Genomic DNA, 13,216 nt, shown 5'->3' on the forward strand with positions numbered 1-13,216 from the left:
AGGACAGCCAGGGCTACACAGAGAAACAAACAAACAAACAAAAAAAAATAAAATAAAAAATAAATATAAAATAAATAAATTAATTAAAATAAATTAAAAAAAAAAAAAGGAGATGGCTGGACTCAGACAACTGTCTCCTTACAAATTGTCCCTGACATGTCTGGATTCCAACAGCTGTTTACAACAGGAGCTGTTCAGCTGCAGGGAAGTCCCCATCTCGGCTAGGATCTGGGACCTTGACCTTAGCTCCCCTCTGTGACTGAGCCTGAAAAGAAAATGGCAGCAGTGATGCCAGTGTCACCTGACCTCCACTTGAACACTCTTGTCCCATCATACACACACACACACACACACACACACACACACGCACACGCACACGCACACACACACACACACACACAGCTTCACGTACACCACACACATACACACTAATGATACCAATACTCAGTGGTAGATCCTAGCATTTTCGAGGGACTGGCTTCCGTCTCCAGAGACGCACACACACCCGAGGCATGTCGGTGGGGAGATTTGTTTTCATTTTAATTTATTATATTTCTTCACTCAGTGGAGCATGGGCCATGGCAGATATGTGATAGTCAGAGATTCATGCCCAGGAGCTGCCTCTCCCTAAGTCAGTATGGTGGTTTGAACAAAAATATCCCCCACAAGCCCAAAGGAAGCAGCACTGTTAGGAGATGTGGACTTATTGGAGGAAGTGAGTCACTGGGGCCCGGCTTCAGGGATTCAGACACTCAAGCTAGATCCAGGAAGTGTCACTCTCTCTTCCTGCCACCTACAGATCCAGATGTGGAATTCTCAGCTACCTCTCCAGCACCATGTGTGCCTGCCTGCATGCCGCCATGCTTCCCACCATGATACTGAACTAAACCTCTGAACTGTATGTAAGCCAGCCCCAATGAAATGTTTTCCTTTATAAGACTTACCATAGTTGTGGTGACTCTTCACAGCAGTGAATCCCTAACTAAAACAGTCAATGGTAGGATTAAGCAGTGGAAGGTTCCTTGGAGGGTTGGGACCAGACCAAGGCGAGCTGCTGAGAGATCACACTTGGCAACAGATGTAACACAAAGGGAATAACTTATGTGATGTGAATGTTTCTGTTTTAATCATGGGTGTGTTGTATGAGGCCACTTCAGTTTGTCTACAGCCATTAACTATGATTGTTTTGAGGTCTGGGAGGGGCCTGAATTTGCCAGCTGCAGATAGTTTAATTCTGGGGACTCTGGAAAGGGAATAAATACCAGAGCCCAGAGACAGACAGTGGTGTTCCAAAGGAGGAAAAGGAGGAGGGGGAGGGGAGGGGAGGGGAGGGGAGGCTGCTGCTGCTCCCTCCTGTTGCTCCTGGTTGCTGCTTTTGTGGTTTGTAAAGTGTTCATGAGCAAAGAGAAGTTGGAGATGTCCTGGTGACAAAGACTGGACTTGCTCCCCAAGGCACTTTATGCCCCTAATCATCAGGAAATGGTCTAGAGTCCCACGGCCCCTTTCCCTTCTAACCTCTTCTCTTACCTAGTGTTGCGGGGTTGGGAGGGTGCTATGGGTATAAGAACCAAGTAGCTGTTTGAAGCCACCAACAATAAGGGTTATTGGGAAGGGGGGGGGAGCAAAACAGGATCTCAGAGTGGGGGGTCTTACAGGGAGACAGGGACAGAGACAGAGAGAGACAGAGACAGAGAGACAGAGAAACAGAGACAGAGAGACAGAGACAGAGAAAGAGAGACAGAGAGACAGAGACACAGAGAGAGACAGAGACACAGAGACACAGAGACAGAGACACGGAGAGAGACAAAGACAGAGACAGAGACACAGAGAGACACAGAGACAGAGACACAGAAAGACACAGAGACACAGACACAGATCAGGAAACAGAATGAACAAGGCAGAGGGAGCCCTGTGCTGTGGCTGGGACCTTTTTAAGTGTTGGAAACCAGTGATGACAGCTGCTGGCTGAGGTCAGGCTGGGGGAGCAGCAGATTCATGCCATTCCTCCCTTCTGTTTGCCATGAAAGCTGAGGAAATAGGAAAGGGAGATGGTGAGGCAGGAACAAGGCCACCATGCTCTTTGGATTGCTTCCTGCTGACTGGGGTGTTGGCATCTTCGGACCAGACAGCTAGGATGCTGGTCCAGTCTTGGGAGAGCCAAGTGTCTCGCTCACTGTCCAGGCTGTGGGATCACCTGGGACTAGGAAGGCACAGGTCTATTTGAAGCTTGTGAAGCTGGACCAGCTCAGGCGGCTGCTTTGAAGCTGCCCAGAATACAGATGACGGAGGGAACACCTAGACCTGGAAGGATGGTGAACAGATTAGGTCTGGTGTATGGGGCAGGAGATAAAGGTAAGGCATTTAGGGGGATTCTTTTTTCTTAGATGTTCATTTGAAATGTTTAGGCCCATGGTACTGGTAGTTGGGGGAGGGAATTCCAAAAGCAGGGGAAGGGGGAGAGATGCCCCCTCCTCAGGAACAGGCAGGGAAACTGAGGCCGTGATGAACAGGAGTACTTATCCGGAGTCCCTTGAGAGGTGCATTCAAGTTGATTCTCCAAAGTTTTCAAGAACTTCTTAAGTTTACGAAGAGAGATAAGTTTAGACACGTTAGCATTCCCACCGTTTGTCATCTGAAGTGGAATCCACATTGTAGAAAAGGCAGTAGATTCAAACCTTTGTGTCATAGTAGAAGCCTGAGGGCCCAAAATGATTTTGGGTTAAAAGCGTGAACACTCTTTCCGCTGTCTAGAAGATCGGCTGTATATAGATTGGACAGATGTTTTTAGCACAATGAAATGCACCTTTAAGTTTATACTTAGAAGACAACCAAGGGGAATTTAAAATCTTGAGCTTATGACTGTGATACTAGAAGTCAATACTTAACCAGAGCTAGATTAATAGATTATCAGAATTCCATTGATTAATATTAAAACTGGAAACACTTACAGCCTCGCTATATCAGTATCATAGCCAGGGAAAGAAATCCGAAGCAGTTTTTATTTTCTATAAAATGAGTTTCTTAAATCATTTTGTTAGCGCAAGTTAAGCTTTTGTGTCCTCTGACCTTTTGTAAACTTTACACCTTTTCTTCTCTCTCTAGTCATTCGCCACGAGACACAGATGGTTGCTTAACTGAGATCCGTCCTTGTGAAGCAAGTTCCATTAAATAAAGGAATAGTAAAAAGTTACTCTGAATCAAGTTTATCTCTTTTCTGAGTCCCATAACAAGGTAAACTGTGTCCAGACCTAGTAGTCGCTCTAGGAAATTGAGGCCTGTGGACTGATTTTTACTTAGGAGAACTAAGAAGGCAGCTGACGCCTAGCTGCTGCTGCTGAAGCTGGTAAATCCATCCCTAGCGTGGCCATCAACCCCCTCGGAGACATGAGAAGGATGAATTTCATCTGTGTGAGCAGGAAGTGCAGACCAAGCAGCCTCTGAATCTATTAAAAGTGACTGAGACTCACCAGCTACCTGGAGAGTCACTCTAGGTTCCTCCATGGTCACTGGGGGGCAAAGGTCCCAGGGCAGCACCGGTCTTTGTCTGTCAGGCCCAGGAGATCCAGCAGGCTGTCCTGTGGAGTAGGGAGTTGGGGGACAAGCCTACCTTGTCTAGGCAAGGCGGAGCAATCAACGTCCCAGTGTCCGCCTTGTCCCCGTGTCCCGCTTGTCCCCGTGTCCCGCTCGTCCCCAGTGTCCCACTCGTCCACAGTTTGGACAGCCTCCCAGCAGCGACTGAGGTGAAGGGCAGTTTTTAGCCCAGTGTCTAGCTTTGCTGTGTTTAAGGCAAGCTGCAGGTGGATGGCCTTCTGTGTTCATCATCTCCTTTGGAGGAGATTCTGGGTGCTGCCAGGAGCTGGCATGTCTCTCTATCATAAAAGACTTTTTTGGTTAAACATTTTATATGCCATATTCTGTAAATCTCTGAAGCATTTGAGAACCATGAGTCTATTCAATGTATATAAACTAGACAAACTTGCTTGCTTCTGGTTACTCGTTTTAGGCTTTACGTTGAAAACATATACAAGAGACTAAATAAGGCTTATTCCTGTAATTAATTATATCAGGACTTAGTATGACTACAAGTATATTTCTGAAGACATTAAAGAATTTGATTATTTATAAGGTGACTGACCATTAACTTGTTTTTCTTAATTGTCTTTTAACACTTTACAGTAAGATAGTAGCTTTTATAAGACTAGAACTTTACATAACATACCTGTTAGCCTTCAAAGTAACGCTTTTTAAATTGAGGCTCTTTTAATATCAAGATAAAACTTTTAATCATAGATATACTCCGTAGAGAGACTGGCAACTTTACTAGTCCTTTTATACTTTGCCATTATATAATATTGCAGGGCTTTTTGGTATAGCTGGATTGATCCAAATATCTAACACTTAAAAGAAAAAAGAAGCTAGACAAATATTACTGGGAACCTGAGTAGACCTTAGGAATTCATATTTATCTTGATTATCAAATATACCTTATTTATCATATATAACCTTAAAATTTATCATCCTATAGAGTGTATCTTAAGCCAGGGTTGACACATATACAGTAAGCGGTGGCAAATATAACCTTACATTTTTATCATCATAAAAAAATCTATTGCAATCCAAAATATGAGACTTGTTGCTTCCTTAGTCTAAAGTAAGGTACAATTATAAACAGAGCGCTCATTAGACTCAGAAGTTCTACAGTTGTTGCTCTGTGCCACATGGCCCTGCCAAGTTGCTGGTCATGCCATGTGGCATGTACTCTTCAATAATATGACCAAGGCAACCCTCAAATCATCAGACAGAGAGAGAGAGTGAGAATCAGGGAAGAAAATAATGATACAGAAATGAAGACACAGAAGAGTTAATGAAACACAGGGTCAGGTCGTGACATAATAAACAGTATTGACAAAACGTTGGCTGAACTTAACAAAAGGAAAAGAACGAAGATCCAAATGGATGAAGCCATGGATGGGGAAGGAGACATCACAGCAGACAGCGATGAAATCAGATCGCCGCAGCGCACTCTGAAAAGTTTGTATTCTCATACACCGGGAAATCCAGGTCCACATGGCTAATTGTGCAGAGTAGTAACAACTGGACTCTGCTCGTAAATTAGGAAGTCAGGAATGATGTAGGATCTTTTTACAGATCCAGTGCTACTCTGACTCCAAAATCAGATAGAGATTCAACAAAGAGGGGGGGGGGGTTGGGGGGGGGAGGGAAGAGGCCAACGCCAGCCTGTATGCTTGTGTATGGAGCGTGGTCTAGAGCTCAGCCTTGGACATCATCCCAAAGATGTCAATCACTTTGGTGTTTTGAGAGTGGGTCTCTCACTGGCCTGGAACTCATGACGTAAACTAGATTTTGACTGGCCAATGAGTCCCAGGGATCTGCCTATCTTGGCCTCCTTAGGATGGGGATTGCAAGTTCCTGTCCCTGTGCCTGTCATTTATGTGGGTGGCATGCTCATGAGGCAAACACTTTCCCAACAGACCTAGCTTACCAGTCCCTTGATTTTTTTTTTAATGTAGGCACTTGCAGCTATGAATGTTTTTTAGTATTGCTTTCCTCTTGAGCCAGAAGATCCATCATTATGTTGTGTTTCTGGCTTACAAACAATCAGAATGAAAAACAAGATCTCCATGCAGCCCTTGCTGGTCTGGAATTTACTTTGTAGCCCAGGCTAGCCGTTAACTCCCAGAGGTCCTCCTGCCTCTACCTGTGATTAAAGGCACACACCTTGATGTCTGACTTCCGTTTTCCTTTCATCTTAGGGATTTACACTTTTTCCTATTGATGTTCTGATGACCCACTCATCATGAAATCGTGTGTTGCCAGAGTGTACTGTGGTCACAGTGGTGCACATAGCTCCCTTCGATGAGTGGGCCATTCAATCCTCAAGAGTGTTTACACTGTCTATAGTTTTTTTGCTATTGACTTCTAGTTTACTTCATTATGATCAGATAGAATGGGAAAACGTATTTCCTCTCTCTCTCTCTCTCTCTCTCTCTCTCTCTCTCTCTCTCTCTCTCTCTCGTTTCTTTCAAGACAAGATTTCTCTGTGTAGCCCTGGTTGTCCTAGAACTAGTTCTGTAGATTAAGTTGGCCTCAAACTCAGAGATTCCCCTGCCTCTGCCTCCCAAGTGCTGGGACTCAAGGCACGTGCTACCACTTCCAGCTTCAATTTTCTTATATGTATTAAAACCTGCTTTGTGTCTATTTTAGAGAAAGTTCTATGAACTGAAGAGATGAGATGGAACATTCTGGAATGTCAGTTAAGTCCAGTTAAGTATTATAATGCCTTTCACTCTGATGTTACTTTGCAACTAAATCACCTGTCTGAAGTGGAAACTTGAGGTTTCTTCGGAAAGTCAGTTGGATGGTGTTTTGCTGGGGCAAACACACGAAAGAACATTTTCATTAAAGTGGACACAGGTGTGAACAGCTAAGGCAGGCTTGTGAAGGAATGGTTTGCTGAAGCAGACACAGGAGAGAAGATGTTCTGATAAACATCCTCTAGGCATGCACCACCACTGCCTGGCTGCTATTTTTTTTTTTTTTAAAGCCAATCTGTTAGTGAGTGTCATTTGATTGTGGAAACTAAGACCATATGAAAGGACTCATGATGAAGGATTATTTTGCTAACACATATGTATTGGTCTGCCATACATTGTGTAGTCAAGCTGCATTTGTGGGGACTCCATAGAGAGAAACGCACCAAAAAGATTCTGGTGTTGTGTTAGCAGTTTCTGCCACTTCCACAGACTTAAGCTGATGGGCAGAGTGATGTCAGCTGAGACAGACGCACAGGCTAAGGCAAGACCCGTGGAGCACACGTGATGTTTAGATGGTATAAATAGGACTCAACGGACAATGCTGGAGGCTGAGCTAGGCTTTTGCTTATAAAGCTAGCTGTGCAACCCCCGTGGGTCTCTCTGTGAGAGGCACAGTCGAGAAGTCCTGGTGTTCCTCCAGGTCCCTCCTGCTGACTCGAGCCAAAGCCTGGCTGTCTCTGCTAGGTAGTTTCACCACTGCTGACTTGTGTTGGTATCCCAGCTGTACGGAACTGGACTGCTGGTGTATCCATGGTGTGTTTGCAAGAAGATGAAGCCGCTGCTGCGAACCTGTGCACTGAACTGCTCATTTCCAGACAACAGAAATGGAAATTGCTCCAAAGAACCTTTCTAAACAGGTCCACTTCCCCAATATCCTTTCTTTCCCACTACCTCTGGTGGGTGGTGGGCTATGAGTGAGGTTAAAGAGTTTAAGAACCATCATTCAAAATAAGGTTTGAAAAAATTAAAGTTACACCTGCCAGCTGGCAAGAATGGGTTATTAGTCACTGACTATTGATGGATCTATGTCAGTCAGTCTTTGTGTTTACCTCAAATATTGTTTGTCTAAAGAAACTTCAGGTGTTTGATGCAAAAATGTTAAAGGTTATACTGTGCTCTTGATGAATTGTCAATATGAAGCGACCTTTGCTTCTTCTAAGTTCTAACCCACCTGCTTCCTAGTTTCAGTTGCCTGGCTGCCTTCCATTCTCTTGCCATAAGGCTGTGTTTATTTTTGCCAGTCAGGTGCATTTCTTGCAGACAACAAGAGATGCTATTTTTTTTTCGAGACAGGGTTTCTCTGTGTAGCCCTGTCTGTCCTGGAACTCACTCTTGTAGACCAGGTTGGCCTCGAACTCAGAAATCCGCCTGCCTCTGCCTCCCAAGGGCTGGGAATAAAGGTGTGCGCCACCACTGCCCAGCTGCTATTTTTTTTTTAAAGCCAATCTGCTAATGAGTATCATTTGATTGGGGAAACTAAGACCATTTGAATTCAGTTATTAAGAGGCCATGATGGTACAAGCCTGCAATAGCTGTATCTGGAAGACAGGGGTAAGAAGATCAGTCCAAGTTCAAAACCAGCGCACGCAACAGTGAACACGCAACAGTGAACACGCAGCAGTGATTTTTCAGGATTTAGCTAAGGCTCTATAGCGAGACCTCATCTTTAAAAACCAAAGCCAACCTGTTCCTAGAGGCATTGCAGGTGTGGCTGCTGTGTCACACGTGTATCAGTAGGTGGCAGAGAGGAGAGAGGCTATGCTATGCTCAGCATTCTGACCTATGAACATCTGGATGGTTAATAGCCTAACATTCCCTGAAGAAAACCAAACTTGGTGTGACCACCGGTCTAGATAGGTTCCCAGGACATCACCCTGATCGAGGCCTCATGGACTAGCAAGAGAAAGTCTGAGACTAGAAGACCCTCACCCGGGATCTCAGCCTGGGGCAGGAGACAGATGAACCCCACATGGGATCATGCAGTGGCCTGGGCGACCCAGCCTGAGATGACTACCAGTCTAGCACCATGGGTCCAGACAGGGAGCTAGCCTGAGATGACCAGTGGGCAAACCCTGCACAGGCCTGAGGGGGCAGACCATGCCCAAGATGACCCCTGCCTGGTCACATAATGCCACAGCACACCTGAGACCACTCTTGAGATGACCCCAGACACTCAGAAACCCTGGGCACCACTAAAAGGAATAAGTTATTGGTAGAGAAATAGACAGGAAAGAGAAACAGAAGGATGTGGTCACAATGAAGAGAGGCAGAACTGGAGACTGGAGGGTAGTGAGGAACAGCCAGATGTGAGTAGCTGGTGATGCCACCTGGGACCTTGGTGGGGTCCTGGTCTGTGCTTCCACTGGGGCCTTGTCTGGGTCTATGGCTCTGCAGCAGCAGGGACTGTTACCACCAAAGGCCAGGCGGACGTCCCTGCTCTGGTCCGCCATCCAGGGTCATGTTTATATCTGATGGCTATACAGAACTGGCCCCACCCCTCACCTGGGTATCATAGGAGAACTGGTCCCAGGGCATGAAAGCAGGAGAGTCACCCTCACCCCTCACCAGCTGCAGTACTTGGGAGAGTGGGCTCCGAACATCACCCGGCACAGTGGAGCTGGCCATGGTTGTGGGAGTTGTGAGTAAGCCACTTGTCTCTCATGGGACGGCATGAGTGAGGGAGAAATATCTTTCTCTCCCCCTCACCCCTTGCTGCCTGTGGTAGGTGGGAGACCAGGCTTTGGGTTCATGAGAACAGTAAAGTTGGCTCTGCTGCTCACTGGCTGCAGCACTCGGGGGGGGGGGGGAGATGCCTCCCCTCTTGCCTCTCACCATCTACGACAGGCGGAAGAGTTGCCCCTGAGGTCATCAGAGTGGGAAAGCTGGCCCTGTCCCTAGCCTGCTGCAGCATTCGGGAGACCAGGCCCTGTACCTAACCTAGGCTGCACAGTAGAACTGGATGTGAGGGTTATGGGTGAGCCTGTCCCAGGATGTGAGAACAGGAGCAGGAAGTTAGCTGGGGAGCCACCCAGGTCAGATGCCTCTCAGGCCCAGATCCAGGGCTTTGAATTGGCCCACCCCAACATCTACCCCATTGATGAACTGCTGGAGGGTGTGAAGGGACCAGTCCCACAGATCCAAAACTACAGGATCTCCATGACCCAGGGCAACGACAGGATACTGAGAGGAGTCCCAGTGAGGATCCAGAACCTGGAGACCTTGAACCAGACCAACAACTCACTGTAATGAACATTTGCAAGCAAAGAAGTATGCAAAAGGAATGCAGAACAGCTTCCACAACAAGATTGTGTTTTCTCTGTTGGTGGGGAGATTGCAAAGGTGGAGGGTGGGTATGAGAGGAGGGGAGAATGAGTGGGATTGGGGTGCATGATATGAAATTCACAAAGAGCCAATAAAAAGAAAGACAAAAACAGAAAACAAACAAACAAAAATCCCTTTAGTTACTAGTCAGTTTCTTAATTGCATAGCATGTTCCATGCTAGTTATACTGTTTCCTAATTATTGGTGCTGTATTAGTGGGTGATAGTTGATTTGAAGTATGTTTCCAGGCCCTTAACAGTTTGATGCTGTTGCTGTTGTAACTTAGATTTGTTTCTCCTCGCTGAGTGGTGTGGGGATCAAGGATTTAAGAGTGTGCTGTTTCAGTGTACTCACATACATAAAGGAGAGGTGAAAGGCGAGAAGATGGAGCTACAGAGATGGTGATGTGGGTAAGAGCACTTGCCAAGCGAGCGGGAGGACCTGAGTTCGGATCCCCAGCACCCATGTGAAAAGATAATTGTAGCCCAACTTGCTGCGGCCCACCTGTTACCTGAGTGCTGCAGCAGCGTGGAGACAGGAGGATTGCTGGAGCTTGCTGGCTGCTAGCCTAGCTGAAAGATCTGCAGGTGTGGTGAGATGTGCTGTCTCAAGAGAATAAGGCAGAGAGCAATAGAGGCCATGTGATAGCATCCCCTAGCCTCTGTGCATACACATGGATGCATGCAACACACACACACACACACACACACACACACACACACACACATATGCATATACCTAACACACTCATATACTGCACATGCAAACATATACACAGAGTTTATTAGTTAAAAATGATCCATAGGTGGCTGAAGAGATGGCTCGGTAGCCAAGAGCTCCTGTTGTTCTTGTGGGAGGCTTGGGTTCACAGTCCAGCGCCCACATGGTAACTCACAGCAGTAATTCTACTTCCAAGGGGACCAATGCCCTCTTCTAACCTCCCAGAGCACTGGGCACGCGATGCCTATTGCAGCAGAACACTCATGCACACGAGATAAATAAATCCAAGTTAACAACAACAACATCCTCAGAAAGGACACAACAGAGCAAATTAATTCAGTCCAGCATCACACAAGGACAAAGCCAGCAACTTGGACGAGAAAAGCAGCTGTGTGAGTGAGCAAGCCAGCCACGTGGAAGATGCATCCATCATGGAAAGTGGAATTCTTGAAAAAAAATTATAGAATTTTTGGACATCAATATTTCAACAAAACAATTTTTAAGACACAGTGGGAAACATCTCCAATAGATCTGATCAAGCAGAAGAAAGGTTATCAAGAATGGAAGATGAGGCACTAAAGAGATGGCTCAGTGGTTAAGAGCACTGGCTAGTCTTCCAGAGGAACCAGGATTGGTTCCCAGCACCCACACGGTGTCTGACACACCTGCTTATGGCTTCTTCGGGAACTGAGAGCACATGTGGTGTGCACAGACAAACAAGCAGGCAAAACACCTATACACATAAAAAAAAAATTTAATTAGAATTTTAAAAATCTGGTGTTTGAGACTGAACAAAAACTACATTCAAATCTTGACAAAGAGCCAACAACATTTATTCCCTTGAATCTGTCAGGCGTTCTCAACACGTGCCACAGAGGCCTTGGTGTGTCTCTTCAATATAGCATACACTCTCACACACACACACACACACACACACACACATACATGAATGAAAAATAAATCTTTTTTAAAAGTCCAGTATAGTAATATTTACCCATTAATTGACATTTACGGTTACTAATGACATATGGGGATTCATTTCAATAATAGTACGGGTTTTTTTGTAAGAACCTTTCTGAATTATTCAAAGATTCTATACTTTTACATTCATCTGCTCACTAAAAATTATGCGTCAGTCTGGTACCAATGCTTTGGCAGTCATGTAAGGATGTGTGCGCAGTGGCAAACAAATCTTCCAATGCTTGGGTTACAGCTGCTGGTATTTCATTGGCCAAAGCCAGTGATGCAGGGCTATATATTCCTACCATAAATCCCAGGAGTCAAAGGGCAATGTACAGTCCTCTTGTGGAATGAGTAATTATGGTGAGCAAGGCAATGTGCTACTATTACTTCCTTTTAACTTCAACAATGTTATGTATCACATATAAATGTGTGTGTGCGCATGACCATGAGAAAACACCCAGCTATACACTGATGGAGAGCGTTCTACCCTGGGACGTTCTCTCTATAGATGCCCAGTTCATCTGCTCTATAGCCACCCAGTTCATCTGATTTATAGTCATCCAGTTCATCTGATCTATAGCCACCCAGTTAATCTAATCTATAGATGCCCAGTTCACCTGATCTATAGCCACCCAGTTCATCTGATCTATAAACACCTAGCTCATTTGATCTATAGATGCCCAGTCCATTTGATTAGGGTTCCGTGGCTACATCAGATCTTCCCTGGAAATCAGTGCCCTCTTTGATCTGCTTAGCTCATAATACCCTGCTCTGGGAATGCCCTTGGTATTATGATTGGCTATTATTCCTCATGACAGCTATATGTTCTCAGGCTCTGATGCTCCACATCTGCCTGGGCATCCTTTGGACTACACTGAGACTGTACTGTATTTACTGGGTCTTGCTCTCCCACATACACCCTGATGGACACTCTCCTTTCAGCTACCACATTCTATGCCAGGTCTCCTCTGATGTGAAGAACTTAACTGTCCAGCCTCTTCACTGGGCTGCATTCCTGTATGGACACCCTCCTCACATGACTCGGTGCTCCCACTGCCCTCCACCTCCTGTGGGAGCTTTTCTCTTCCTCCTTGGGGCAACTTGCCCTCTGTACTGCCTCCTGCCCCTGCACTGGGGGCACCCTTCACATCTAACTGGTTCTGCTCTGGGTGCCAGCAGCCCCTCCTACACAGATCCCCCCCAACCTGTGCCAGCTCTGATGCCCACACTGTACCCCTTGAACCCTTCTCCTCAGGGCAGATACCTACCTTGATCTGCCCCATCTAATGGCTTTAGGGTTGACTAGCTCTGTTTCTGAGGAGAGAGAAAGGACAGAACATTTTTTATGAGAACATGTGCAAAAATATAATGCTGAGATAGTCATTGAAGATTAATATTCTACCTGACAAACGTAGGAGTGCCCAATCACTAAGCTATCACTGAGGTCAAGAGAGAGTATGATCCACCCCGAAACTCTGTCTCCTTCCAAATCTCACCTCCTCACAACCCTCAAAGGCTCGTCTATTGTTAATGGCCTCGTTCCTTTCTTCATATTTTCAAAAATGTATTTCCTCATATATTGGGGCTTTGACAGACAAGGTCTCACCACTTAGCTGAATGTCCTGGAACCCATCATGTAGACAACGCTGGTCCTGTACTCACAGAGATCTGCCTGCCTTTGACTCCCAAGTGTTGGGCTTAAAGGTGTGGGCCACCATGTTTGGCCAAACACATCTTTTTAATTATCTTCTTCTGAGCAAACAGAGTCATTTCTAAAACTCTCTCTCTCTCTCTCTCTCTCTCTCTCTCTCCTTTTCTTTACCTTCTACCCGCTTCGCCCTAACTCACCTTTTTTCTTTCTGTTCCTTTTTTATTCT

The 13,216-nt window shown here is 45.7% G+C and overlaps 1 non-coding gene across 1 annotated transcript; it reads left to right on the plus strand.

Annotated features, from left to right (window-relative positions):
• Window positions 1–8,018: 8,018 nt before the first annotated feature.
• On the plus strand, window positions 8,019–8,149 carry LOC115063721. Its single transcript, XR_003843602.1, has one exon. It is a non-coding gene; the product is annotated as a small nucleolar RNA SNORA17 (small nucleolar RNA).
• Window positions 8,150–13,216: the final 5,067 nt, after the last annotated feature.

The sequence above is a fragment of the Mus pahari genome, chromosome 3, assembly GCF_900095145.1.
Source record: "Mus pahari chromosome 3, PAHARI_EIJ_v1.1, whole genome shotgun sequence".
In the NCBI taxonomy this organism is placed as follows: Eukaryota; Metazoa; Chordata; class Mammalia; order Rodentia; family Muridae; genus Mus; species Mus pahari.